Raw genomic sequence first — 11751 nt, 5'->3', positions numbered from 1 at the left:
TTTTCCTGGCCGATTTGCGCAGGCGTAGGAAATTGAGAGCCCCAAAACAGGAGCAGGTGTTATTTATGCTTCACTCAAATCCATATATCTATATTTATGTATACATCAACAGAGAGAGAGAGCGTGCAGAAGAGAGTGGAGAGAGATGGAAAGAAGGGCAGTGCATCACCGAGCTAATAACAGAAAAGATATTCGATTTGGAAGGGAAACTGAGGAAAAGCCAGATACAATTTTCCTCGATTTCGAGAGAGCGCGAAATTCACTTTCTTTGCGAATACGAAAATCTAGCTCTCACGTGGCTCTCGCTCTCGCACTTTCTGGCGAAAATGAACTCGCGCGTGCTCTCTTTCCGCCTGGCGCTCTCTCATCTGCATGTTTGGGCGATGAACGCGCCACAAAATGCTAGCAACAAAAAAATCCTACCCCAGTCAGTCAATCTACACTTTGGCTTCTTGCTAAACAAACACAAAAAGCTGGCAAAATATAACATTTTCTAGCACTAAAAATTACTATTATTACATTAAAAATCGCTTCAGTTAAGTTTAGCCAAAGTAATTGCGAAACTTGTTCGGGAACCTTTTCGCTGTGCAGAAAAAGAGCCGTTTTTGTGTGTGTGGTGTGGCTTGTTTTTGTGGCAAACGCGGAAGTTTTCGCTGCTGTCGTCAGTCATCGTATTCGGACATCATCGCGAGCGTTTGTGTGCGTTGAGTGTGCTGGGTGTGCGTGTATGTGTATGTGTGCGTGCAACCGAATAAAGTTTACAACAATTGAAAAGTTGTAACGAAATTAGCAAGAAAAATTGATGAAAATTCAAACGCAAACGGCATCAAAGTGCTTTAGTTGATTACATAAAATCAGCGAATAAAACGAATGCAGATTTGCATCTGGCCTTAAAAAATAAAGTGAAAGAAAAGCGAGCTACCAAAAAATCTTTCATTCAAACGCTCGGTTGATTTCAATGTGTGCGTTGTGTCGGCCCCTCTCTCTCGCTCTTACATTTCGCTCTCGCTCGCTCTTACTGCATAGATAATTTCTAGAATTTCGCGCCCATTTGTTATTTCTCTTGTTTGTTCAACGCAAAAAATAATCAAAAAGAAATATATAAAAATATTCACCGAAATTATTATATTCTGCACAGTGATAACAAAAATTTCATTCATGGAAACAAAAAATTTAGAAATCGCTTTTAATAACGGAAATATTTTTATTAAAAGGTAATGTCACCAATTCTAAATTGTAATTATTTGTGTTCGTATTGTTGGTTGATTCGTTTCGGTTATGATTTCATTGTGTTAAACAGTACAAATAAATGGCAAATTATCCAAATAAAATATTCCTCACCTCACATCTGATTAACAACGAACATCAAACATTAAAGAGCATTTTCGACTATTGTTAAGAATTTAAAGGCGGATTTTCCCAGTCACGGCTGGTTGAGATATTATTAAATTTAGAATATGTGCAACTAACTAGTAACAATAATTAGAACTGGCAACGCACAGAAAGTAATTATGTTGGTTTAAAATTAATTCTTCAAAAACTGTTGTAGGCCATACTTTAATCGATTCAAGACACAAATTAGAGTCAATTCAAGTATTATATTATATTCTGCTAGTATTTTTATTCACGTGATAGCGACTACACATGTTTTTCATGGCATACTTGTGCTAGCCTAAATATTGGAATAAGTCCACATACGCCCAAAAACAGGTCTTGTGGGAAACCAACACCCCAATGGTTCCAAGCATGCAATATCTACGCCTCTATTTCCCACTAGTTCAGTACACTTGAAATCAATACAAGGAAAGACAAGTCATTGAAAAGGCAAACATTTAATCGCCTTGACTGGCACTTTGCCTTCAATGTCACGGCGTCCTTAATGGGACAATGAAAGTGTCCTTCTCCCGAAGGCGAACGGGCATTAATCAGAATCGATAAATGGTGGAAACGAACGGCTAATTCCACAGAAGTTAAGCGCGCAAGAAGTTTAATTGTGCAAACAGATTGAGGGCATTTCCACGAAAGACAACAAGGACCATTGATTTTTCTCTATCTTATGCTATTTTCCCATTTTCTTGCGCTTTCCTTAACGAATCGCTGTTGTTCTTTTGCCCACACCATTTGAGGTTGTCAGCTTATTTGTGTTTGCTGTAGCCTTTCCCACGCATTGGCTTGGCTAAAACCATAGAAGAGCACCACCCCTTTGATTACGCAACTCTTACTTGAAAGTTGATTTTGGGAGGTGGAGCTACAAGCCGAAAAAACAGAGAAAAAACGATAATACACACCCCGAAAAATTATCAACTTCGATTTGCGAGAGTGATCTTTTTCGCTTGAATGCAACTTTGCCTATAATTTGCCCATTTTGGTCGTTTGAACAAAACAATTTAATTTGAGATCTTTTCGTGCTGATAATTTGATTTAAACAGCTTAACAAAATCGTCGGCTGGTGTACGTCATTTTATCGGGAGATAGAACATCTGGCTGGTTCATTTAATCGACGTTTGCCATTTTAGCGGATCGCATTTGTGCATCTCTCTTAAATTTTGTTCGATTTCCAGTAAATGAATCTTGATGAACTCAGCTGGCATAGAGCGGTTCAAGCCGGTATTTTTATCGGCTTTTGAGAGACTTTAATGATTGAATTCAATATTGATGTTTCTTTATGTATTTATTGATCTATAAATCAATTAAATTGAAATATCATCAAAGGAATTGAGCGATTAATTACTTTTACGGAACCTAATTGAGCAGAAACTTGAATGAACCTTTGTGTTAAGTCATTGGTAGTTAAGAGCTTACTTCTGTCAGATCATTATGATTTCCCTGACATAATTAAAATACTAAAATGAAAGTACTTTTTTGTTAGTACTACCAAAACCCCTTCCTCATATCAAACCATTTACTTTTTTTATATCCCACCCATTAAAATGGAAATTTATGACCCGAATGCAAGGGTATTTTGTGGATGCAAAACTCTCGGACTTCTGAAATGCAACTTACGTGAGGAAATCGCTTTGGAAATCCGTCCTTGCAGCATTTGGCGCCAATTGTCAGTCGCTCAACTGCAGCTGAGCGGCAACTGGAGATGCCATAAAGTCAGGCGAAGTTGGGGAAACAATAATAAAATGCTATCATAAAGTCCAGGGGTGACTGGTGGGGCAGCAGAACATAGCGAAGCATCCGCCACGACCCACATTTGCAACCCACACAATGAATGCAAGCACTTTATGCTGTACGCTGTATCTGTGCGAATGTATCTGACGCTGCTGCCGATTGTGGGCTGTATCTGTGTGTGCGCCAGCATCTGCATCTGTATTTGTATCGGTATATCTGTATCTGTGCGAAGCAGTTGCAGCAAAGAACTGAACTGAACCGAACTGAGCTGAACTAAACTCAAATAACAACATGTTCAGGTTTCGTATTTTTCTGTTGGCCCATTCACAGGGAGATAGAAAGAGGAGGCGAGCGCAGCCCACCCATCCCTCGATTGCTCCACATGGCGCAGTTTCCAGGTCAAGGTCGGCCTGCTACTGTGCATCTGTGTGTGTGTGCCTGCCTTTGTGGCAAAAACGATTGCGTTATATGTATGTTTTTTTTTATTATTTTCTCTTGTTCCCAAAGCAAGTAATGCGCTTTTGGAAAGTTGACGAGTCCTTCGCCCGATCCTTGCCCGTACTTGTTTGGTTCTTTCTTTTTGTTTTCTTTGCCAAAGCTCAATGACGCGCGCACACACACACACACTCAGTAGCAGATACCCGCACACAGATACTTTGCATAATTCCATTACACACTGCGTGCGTTGCGCTGAAATACGCATAAGGCTAGAAGGGGCAGATTTTGACTCCTTGCTGACATTGTTTCAGAAGTGCATAAATTTCAGGCTTAAATGATTTTTATTGAACGCTTGGCAGAGCAGTGATTTTAATTTGCGAGAGTATTTACTGAAAGGGAAAATGTAATCAAACAAAATAGAACTGGATTTTAAATACCTATTAATATAAAACTGTTTTGCATCTCAATAAATAGAAAACTTCTAATATTATTTTAAATATATCAAATATAAATAAAATACAACAATAAAATACCTACATATACCCATAGGAACCACAAAATGAGAAATGGAATTTCAAAGTAGTGCATTTTAGTAAAGCCCACGTGAACCATTGAGATATTAGCGCTGTTTATATAATCAGAGTTCTTTAATTTGAACATTACCCAGGCCCATTTATTGTGTCCCCTGATTACCTAGCCTGAGCCTCATAAACTGGGCATCCCATCACATTACTTCCGTGGATTCCATCTGATGTACCAAAGCCCACAGGCCCCCGCACGTGTCTAACTGAACAAGAAAAGATCCTTGGCAAACAAACATTCAGCCATTGTGTTGACTAGCTCTGAAATGATGCCCTTATAGTAGTACAATGGGACCCGAGCATTAGACATGTAGTTCATTTTCAAACAGAGATTTTATTTTCTTGTTTCGCGCTGTGTTTAGTGTCGAGTTGGGTTCCATTATGAATTCGTTTTCAAGGCGAAATGGCTTTGTGTTGTTTCATGCTGGGCGCCGTGTGTCAGTTTCAATTGAGTGTGGGGGTTGTGAACGAGAATGTGAATGAGTTCGTTCTTTGGCATAGCATCTCAAGGTTTTCCACCAACTCGTTGCATGAAAATACTTGGCATGCTGGTGCCCCAAACCCCAAACACCCAACCCGACCCCCTCATTCCTTCGAGGGCTTAGAAGTGTGGACCCTTGACAAAAAAAAGTACTCGTACTGCCGCTTTGGTACGTGACTGGTCCGCTGGTTTGTTGGTTGATTTGCTGGTTGGCTGTGTGGGCAGAGGGAAGTCAAAGTCAGGGTCGAGTAACATCATCGTTAGGGCCTCGCCACTTGACAATATTAAAAAGCAAAACATGTGATACCTCAAACAAATATATAAATAATTCTACCGAGTACTACCTGCCAGCCTTGTTGTCCTCGGTTCGGTTGATTAAAAATGCTAATTAATGTCTGTAGCACATCAATTGTTACATTTTTTTTCGGCCTGCCCATGTAATGCCCCCCTGGGGAAACATCTCTCATACTTTATTATTGCTGTGCAATAATGTCTGGGCTTTTTGCTTATCGCATCTTAAACAAGTTGCTGCACAGTTGTTGACACACAAGTGCCTCCAGCCGAAGCTGTCATATTTCTAGCCGCACTGTCAACTAGCTGTCAACAGGCGCCATTTGTTGCCACAAGCTGGATAAAATGGGAAACCAGCGACCCAGTGCTCGACTAACTTGTGCTCCAGAGACATATTACATTTTTGTGCCACTTGACAGGCGGTCGAAGCAATTTCTATTGCGGTGGTGCCACACAACTCATTTGAAAGCAAACACTTCCTTGCAAAGGGAAGATCACATTTCCCGCATTATTCATTTATTCTTGTCATCGTCAGTAAAATACATTATTTTTAATATGTCCTGCTGACCGACTCTGCTTCGAAAACTTTCAACGGAGTCACCGAAATCTTTACAGCTCTCGAAATAGTCACCATAACACAAAGCTGTAGGATTCTGTCAGAACAACTTGTAATTTGGTATAATTTTACAACCATTAAAGATTAAAAACTCTTGAAAAGTTTGTTTAAGATGGCAGGCAGAAAAAAGTGTCTATGGTCCATAATGGATAAATTTGAAAAATATATAATTCTTAAAGATAATTCATATATAAAAACTTAGTTTGTTGAAATATTTAAATTAAACAGTACTAGTAGCATTTGAAAGTTAATTTATACATCAAAAATTATATGATATGATATGTGATAATCAAAAATCCTGTTGCTGAAAACATTGGGTAACCCAGTTGTTGTTACTGCATCTCGCATGCTCGTTCATCCGCTTCATGTGTGTTATGTAAGCGCTGTTCATCTCCCCATTTGTACGTGTTTTTTTTTTCGTGCGGGGCATGCAACAAAATGCCTTGTGGCATGTCAGTGCTCTGTGAATGTTAATTAAATACTTTACTCCACACGCTGCAACTTTGCTTTTAATGAAGACACATGCAACAACACCCCCACACACACACGATCACCAGAAAACACCACAAAATGGAAGCTGAAACAGAAATTAATGGAAATTGGCAATGTTTCAAATGAAAGCAAAATACAATTTGCCAATTGCTTTTGTGATTTGAATTTAAATTTTCCTTTTTGGTTCACATCATTTTTGTATAACTATTGCAGAAAAACCAAAATTTAGCAATGTATTTTCTAATTCTACAACATTAAATTACAAATGATGTGATTTATTTTGAATTGGTATGCAAGAAAGTGTTTGCAATGGTTATTTGCCGAAGTTAGACTTTTGTATTTAAATTTTATGGTCAATTTCATTTGAATTAAATACGAATTTGGCTCAAAGCAAGACAATGCAATGCGGTGCGCTACTGAACAGCAATACTAACTCTGATTAAACAACAACGATAATTGATAAACAGCAACAACGAGAAAACAACAATAGTTGCATGAACATGAGCGTTGCCAGCATGGCGGCAACAGTAGCAGCAAAATGGCGGCGTTAGCCAACAAAATGGCTGCCAATATGGCGACGACCAGCAGCAGTGGCAACAACAACATCGGCGGCAGCGAGTCCACGCTGCAGCAACAACAAATGCTCCACCACCAACAGCAACAACAACAGCAGCAACCACAATCCAATCTCATAATGCCCGCTGCAGTCATACAGCCCGAATATTTACTCAATAATGATCGCGGCTTATTTAAGGTTTATTGTTTTATCAAAGACTTCATCGGGTAAGTAAATGAGAAGCGACAGGTGGCAAAACACAAGACAAATTTCTCTTGGTAGTCTACAGATTTGAATTTTCCGCTTTGCTAAAAATTATATTTCACTATGACCAATTTAAATAATACATATATAAATATGCGTTAGTTATGTCTTTAAATGAAGTGCCAATATAGAAAGAACGTGACCACATAGTACATTTGATGCCATTCATTTCATATACACAGTGAAAAAGAACTTAACATGTTTAAACCAAAATATGTTAATATTGTATTCTACAATTTTAATTTTCTGCATTGAATCAGAACAAATGGTTTCAAGCAATTTTACTTTAATAATTAACACTTCTTCAGTGGCACAAACAAAACACAAAAATATTTAGCATTCATTTTATGGAATCAAATGCAAAGACTTTTGTAAACAAATATTGATTAACACCCCCCTGCATTAAAAGTTTATTATTTCTTAGGCATATTTTCGTATGCCTCTTGATTCTCACAGATCACCCTGTATCGGAAATATTGTTTTAAACTTTTTGTTTGCATGTCGGCGCTTATCGTTTTTCGTGGCACACACACTTGTGCAACGCTGTGTTTGCGCCTTTATTTGTTCATATAATTCATATTTAATCAACTGATAATATAAGAAAACTGTTCAACCTGCTTTTGTGCTGACTGCCCGCCTCTGGGGCTCTGCTCCAATTTCTGTGCTCCTGATACACTTGCTGACACTATCACCTGCCCTGGCACCGCGAATGATACGGCTACGAGTATTCGTTTGCTTGATAACAGCCAGCCCGCCCAGCCACTTGATATTTCCCAAGGCAGCGGCTGAATAACGAAATACACTTCAGCTATCGCTCTGAGGTATTGACAGATAAAATACAGCAGGCGAATAGCAGCTAGATGGGAGTAAAAAACGACCTTCTTGGGCCTATTTTTCTATAATAATTTTAAAATTAGGCAGAATTCAAAAACAACTCCATCAAAGAAGGCTTCTTTACTTACAATACCATTTCGTTTAAAGCCAAGTTAGCCTCGAAAGTTACTTCCAATCACAAGTTCACCCAAAATTCGTCAACTTCTGAGCTGAGAAATAAATTAATATTTTTCTATAAGAATTTTGAAATCGGGCACAAGCTGTAAATAATAGATTTTGGATTTTCTATGAATTCAAAAACACTTCCATCACAGAAGGCTTTTGACTCACCATTAAAGCCAAGTTAGCCTCGAAAGTTACTTCCAATCACAAGTTCACTCAAAATTCGTCAACTTCTGAGCTGAGAAATAAATTAATATTTTTCTATAAGAATTTTGAAATCTTGACTCACCATACCATTTCGTTTAAAGCCAAGTTAGCCTCGAAAGTTACTTCCAATCACAAGTTCACTCAAAATTCGTCAACTTCTGAGCTGAGAAATAAATTCCGAATTGTGATACTAAACTTCGTCTAAATCACAGATAAAAATGTACAATATGGAGGAGTTAAGTGGTTTAAGCTTCACGGTCACCATAGTGTTGACGATCTGTGCCGCCGCCTTGGGTTATTTGTACGCCTATTACCGTCAGTGTAGTAGTAAGAAGAATCAACTGACTGTTGCAAAATGTCCTGCTACCAAACTTCCTGATTTGCCAACAATCAAATTGACCCTGGATCAGTTGTTGGAATTCGACGGGACGCGCAGTGATGCAGAATCCTGGTGCGCTCAGGGAAAGATTTTACGATGTATCCAGTGATTTCGCGGAATACGGCCCAAAGGGACCATAGCCATATAGCTGGCAGGGACTTTACGAATTATCTCAAGTGGATAATGACTCGCATACTAAAGAGTCAACTATGTGGCTCGTTGGGAAGGCATACTGGTAACGAATTATTCATGCGTTGGTTATGTCATCGATGAGCTGGGCAATCCTCTTGTTCCACAAATTGAGAATCATATTGCTGATGTGGTGAGGAAACTCAGGAAGACATGTGAACCAATCGAAGCAATGAGAAGTCAGTGAAGACACTAAAACGAGGTTCTAACTGCCGAAACATTGCCATCGGATACCAAATAAGAAGAAGAAGAACCAATTAGAAGAAACCAATTCCGAAATCCGTATCAGTGCGGAAGTTTCCGAATGTTAGACATGAAAATTCATATTTAGTTTTGATGGCCCATTTTGTAAGATGCTGGTTAGCTAAACTATTTAAATATGTTAGTACTATACAGAGATGATAAATATGCAATCATTTTATAAGTAAAACGCACTAACGCTGTTCTAATAAAAATTTAATTATCACTTTAACCGTTTCAAGTTGCATTCAAATTGCTTAGCACGCAAACTTGGCTGAAATACATGTAAACTAAAAACGTTCGTAGATATATTGCATGAAATTTCTCTATAATTCATTGAATTTCTAAGAAATGCGCCTGTTGCTCGCACTGAAGCAGTCTGCCTACAACCTCTTCACCTATTTTCTGTGGTACTTGACGCTGAGTGCCAAATTAGGCAAAGCGTTTCAATTAAAAGGCGGAACCTATTCCGCATTTGACTCATCCTTGGGCTGTCCACCTGCCGACAGACTGACAAAAGAATATTCCGAGTCGAGAAAAGGGCGATTGAATTGTGTGCTTATGTGTTAGCCATCAACACCCACTCGCTTGGTGACACACGTCGTGCAGTTTTTGCCAAAATTGGCCAAGCACACGCGAAAATTGATGCCATTTCCCTTTTCATTTTCTTGGTGGACACTGGGGTCTGTGTTGGCCAACAAATTACACTCGTGTGACGTCTTTTGGCAGGAAGCTAGCTCTTTAAAATTGCTGAAATTTATTTTTACAGATACCCATTTTACCCCCATACCCATGCACTTAATTTGTTGCTATACCTGATTACGACAATTAATTAAATCCATTTTTTTCCCATTTTGCTTGATTTTATTTTCGCCTTCATTGTCGACTGCCGCGACGACCTTTTGCGTCGTTTGCGAATGGACAGCTCTTTCAATCAGTTAAAAATTAATTATTTGCCTAGGCATAAGTACTTGAAATTGATTGGAATTGGATTTCACCCTAATTAATTGATATTTATTTTTGCATTTTCTTTTCAGGTAAGCGTTTTCATTTCAACCCATCTCACAAGTCAGTAAGTTAAACGGGGTGGGATAATTGGAGTACAGGGCTAATTAAGCTGGGGAACGTGAGGCGATTAATAATCCGAAACAGCCTAGTATCAACAAATTGATGAGGGGGTTTTTAACTGGGTTTGTATAAATATGGAATTAAAAGTAGACATATGTATGTTACATCAGAATTAACAAGAGAAGGAAGATTGAGCGATGTTGAAGCTTATTGGCTAAAATATTGCAGTGATTAGCTATATTAGAAAAAAACGACTATGTTTACAACTGATTTACTTTCCTTTAATAGTAGCAGTAGCTAGTAAATTTCCGACTTTTCCTGTGGCAGTTATATGTAAAAGTGGTACCGGATCGACTTATATACTAACTGCAATAGAAGACTATTGATAATAAAGCTATTAGCAACCGAGCTAGAATAATTTTAAACAGTTCTAACAGCCCTTTTTAATTGGGGCAAACAGTAATTGAAGTAACTGGATCCTAATGTTTAAATTGTAAGTTTTATAGTGATAATTCTGCGATTATACCGTGATAGCATTTTATAAAGAATTTACCTTCGAAATAATAACCTATTTATTGCGTCCGGCTATTGGCATTATTGACTTCGTCAAGTAGTTTCTCTGGACTAGTCCACTTTATAACTCCGTACACAATCATTTAAGTATTTTGCACAACTTAAAATGGTGTTATAGGCAATATAGAGATCCAGACAGATGGTCTAGTTCTAGTTGTGCTCGAAAATGTTGACTGTTAATTAGAAAACTCCAGTCAAATATTGACTTAGTGCTGCTGTATATGTTTGCCAATTTGGTGTTATAGCATATAAATCCAGAAGATGTTATTCTAGTTGTGCTCGAAATGTTGACTGTTATTAGAAACCCAGTCAAATATTGACTTAGTGCTGCTGTAAGTGCTGTAAAAACAATGACCATGTAAGAAAATGTGGCTGGAACTCCTGGCAAATTTGTCTTAGTTAGCCTTCATGATTAAACATATGAGTTTAGAAAACTTAAATATGATATAAGCTATATATCAATAAAAAAAAATAGTTCAAATTATTATAAACCAGTGACAATCCGGTAATCATTCTTAGCTAAAGTGAAATCTTTATTTTTTAAATTTCGGAAAATTATCAGTAAGACTTTCGGAAATACTTCCCGTGTCCGGAGTCATCTCATATGGCCCAACGCTGACTAATGGCCTATATATAGAAAATGACTAAACAATACCAAACATAACAGGCTTATCGCTCGACCATATACGAGTAGATTATCAGCGGGGAGATAAGAGGTTCCTTGATGAGAACGTTCAACTGGCAGCTGCCCAGTCCCAATGACTTTTAACAAACTGCAATTAAACGCCAATTAGACATGTGTACGACAGTTTGCACTCAAATGAACACTTTAATATAGATAGATATATATAGATATAGTTGGTGAACGAAAGCAGCGCTGAAAAATATACCAAGCATAAATTCGCTTTAGCTGCAAACTATTTTTGCCGACGCTTTATCGTTTGCTCAACTCTAATGAGCCAATAAATTCACATTACGTATACGCGCAGGTGGCCAGCTGCTGTAATTTGCTTAAATCAGAAAGCAAAACTGTATCGCTTGCAGTTTCCTTTGCGTCGCTTTTCTCTGACTTTTCTTTCACTGAGGCGCGGACTGTTGTTGGCTATAAATTTCACGCTAACTCGTCACTTGTCGCAACCTATTTCCTCTCATTTTCTTGGTCTCCCCTGCAATTTGCAGCTATGAAATGGGTTATGAAATCTTATTCCTTCCCCTACTCAGAATTTGCCCTGAAATCGGTCTTCAGTCAGATGATCATACAGA

At 38.2% G+C, this 11751-nt stretch overlaps 1 pseudogene; it reads left to right on the top strand.

The window, feature by feature from the left end:
- The first annotated feature begins 8234 nt into the window (after positions 1–8234).
- LOC122625481 lies at positions 8235–9079 on the top strand (annotated as a pseudogene).
- The last annotated feature ends 2672 nt before the right edge of the window (positions 9080–11751 follow it).

This window comes from Drosophila teissieri, unplaced genomic scaffold (assembly GCF_016746235.2).
Source record: "Drosophila teissieri strain GT53w unplaced genomic scaffold, Prin_Dtei_1.1 Segkk116_quiver_pilon_misjoin2_scaf, whole genome shotgun sequence".
NCBI classification, from domain to species: domain Eukaryota; kingdom Metazoa; phylum Arthropoda; class Insecta; order Diptera; family Drosophilidae; genus Drosophila; species Drosophila teissieri.
Note: the sequence above shows the minus strand (reverse complement) of the source record. Positions and strands in the feature narration are given on the sequence as shown.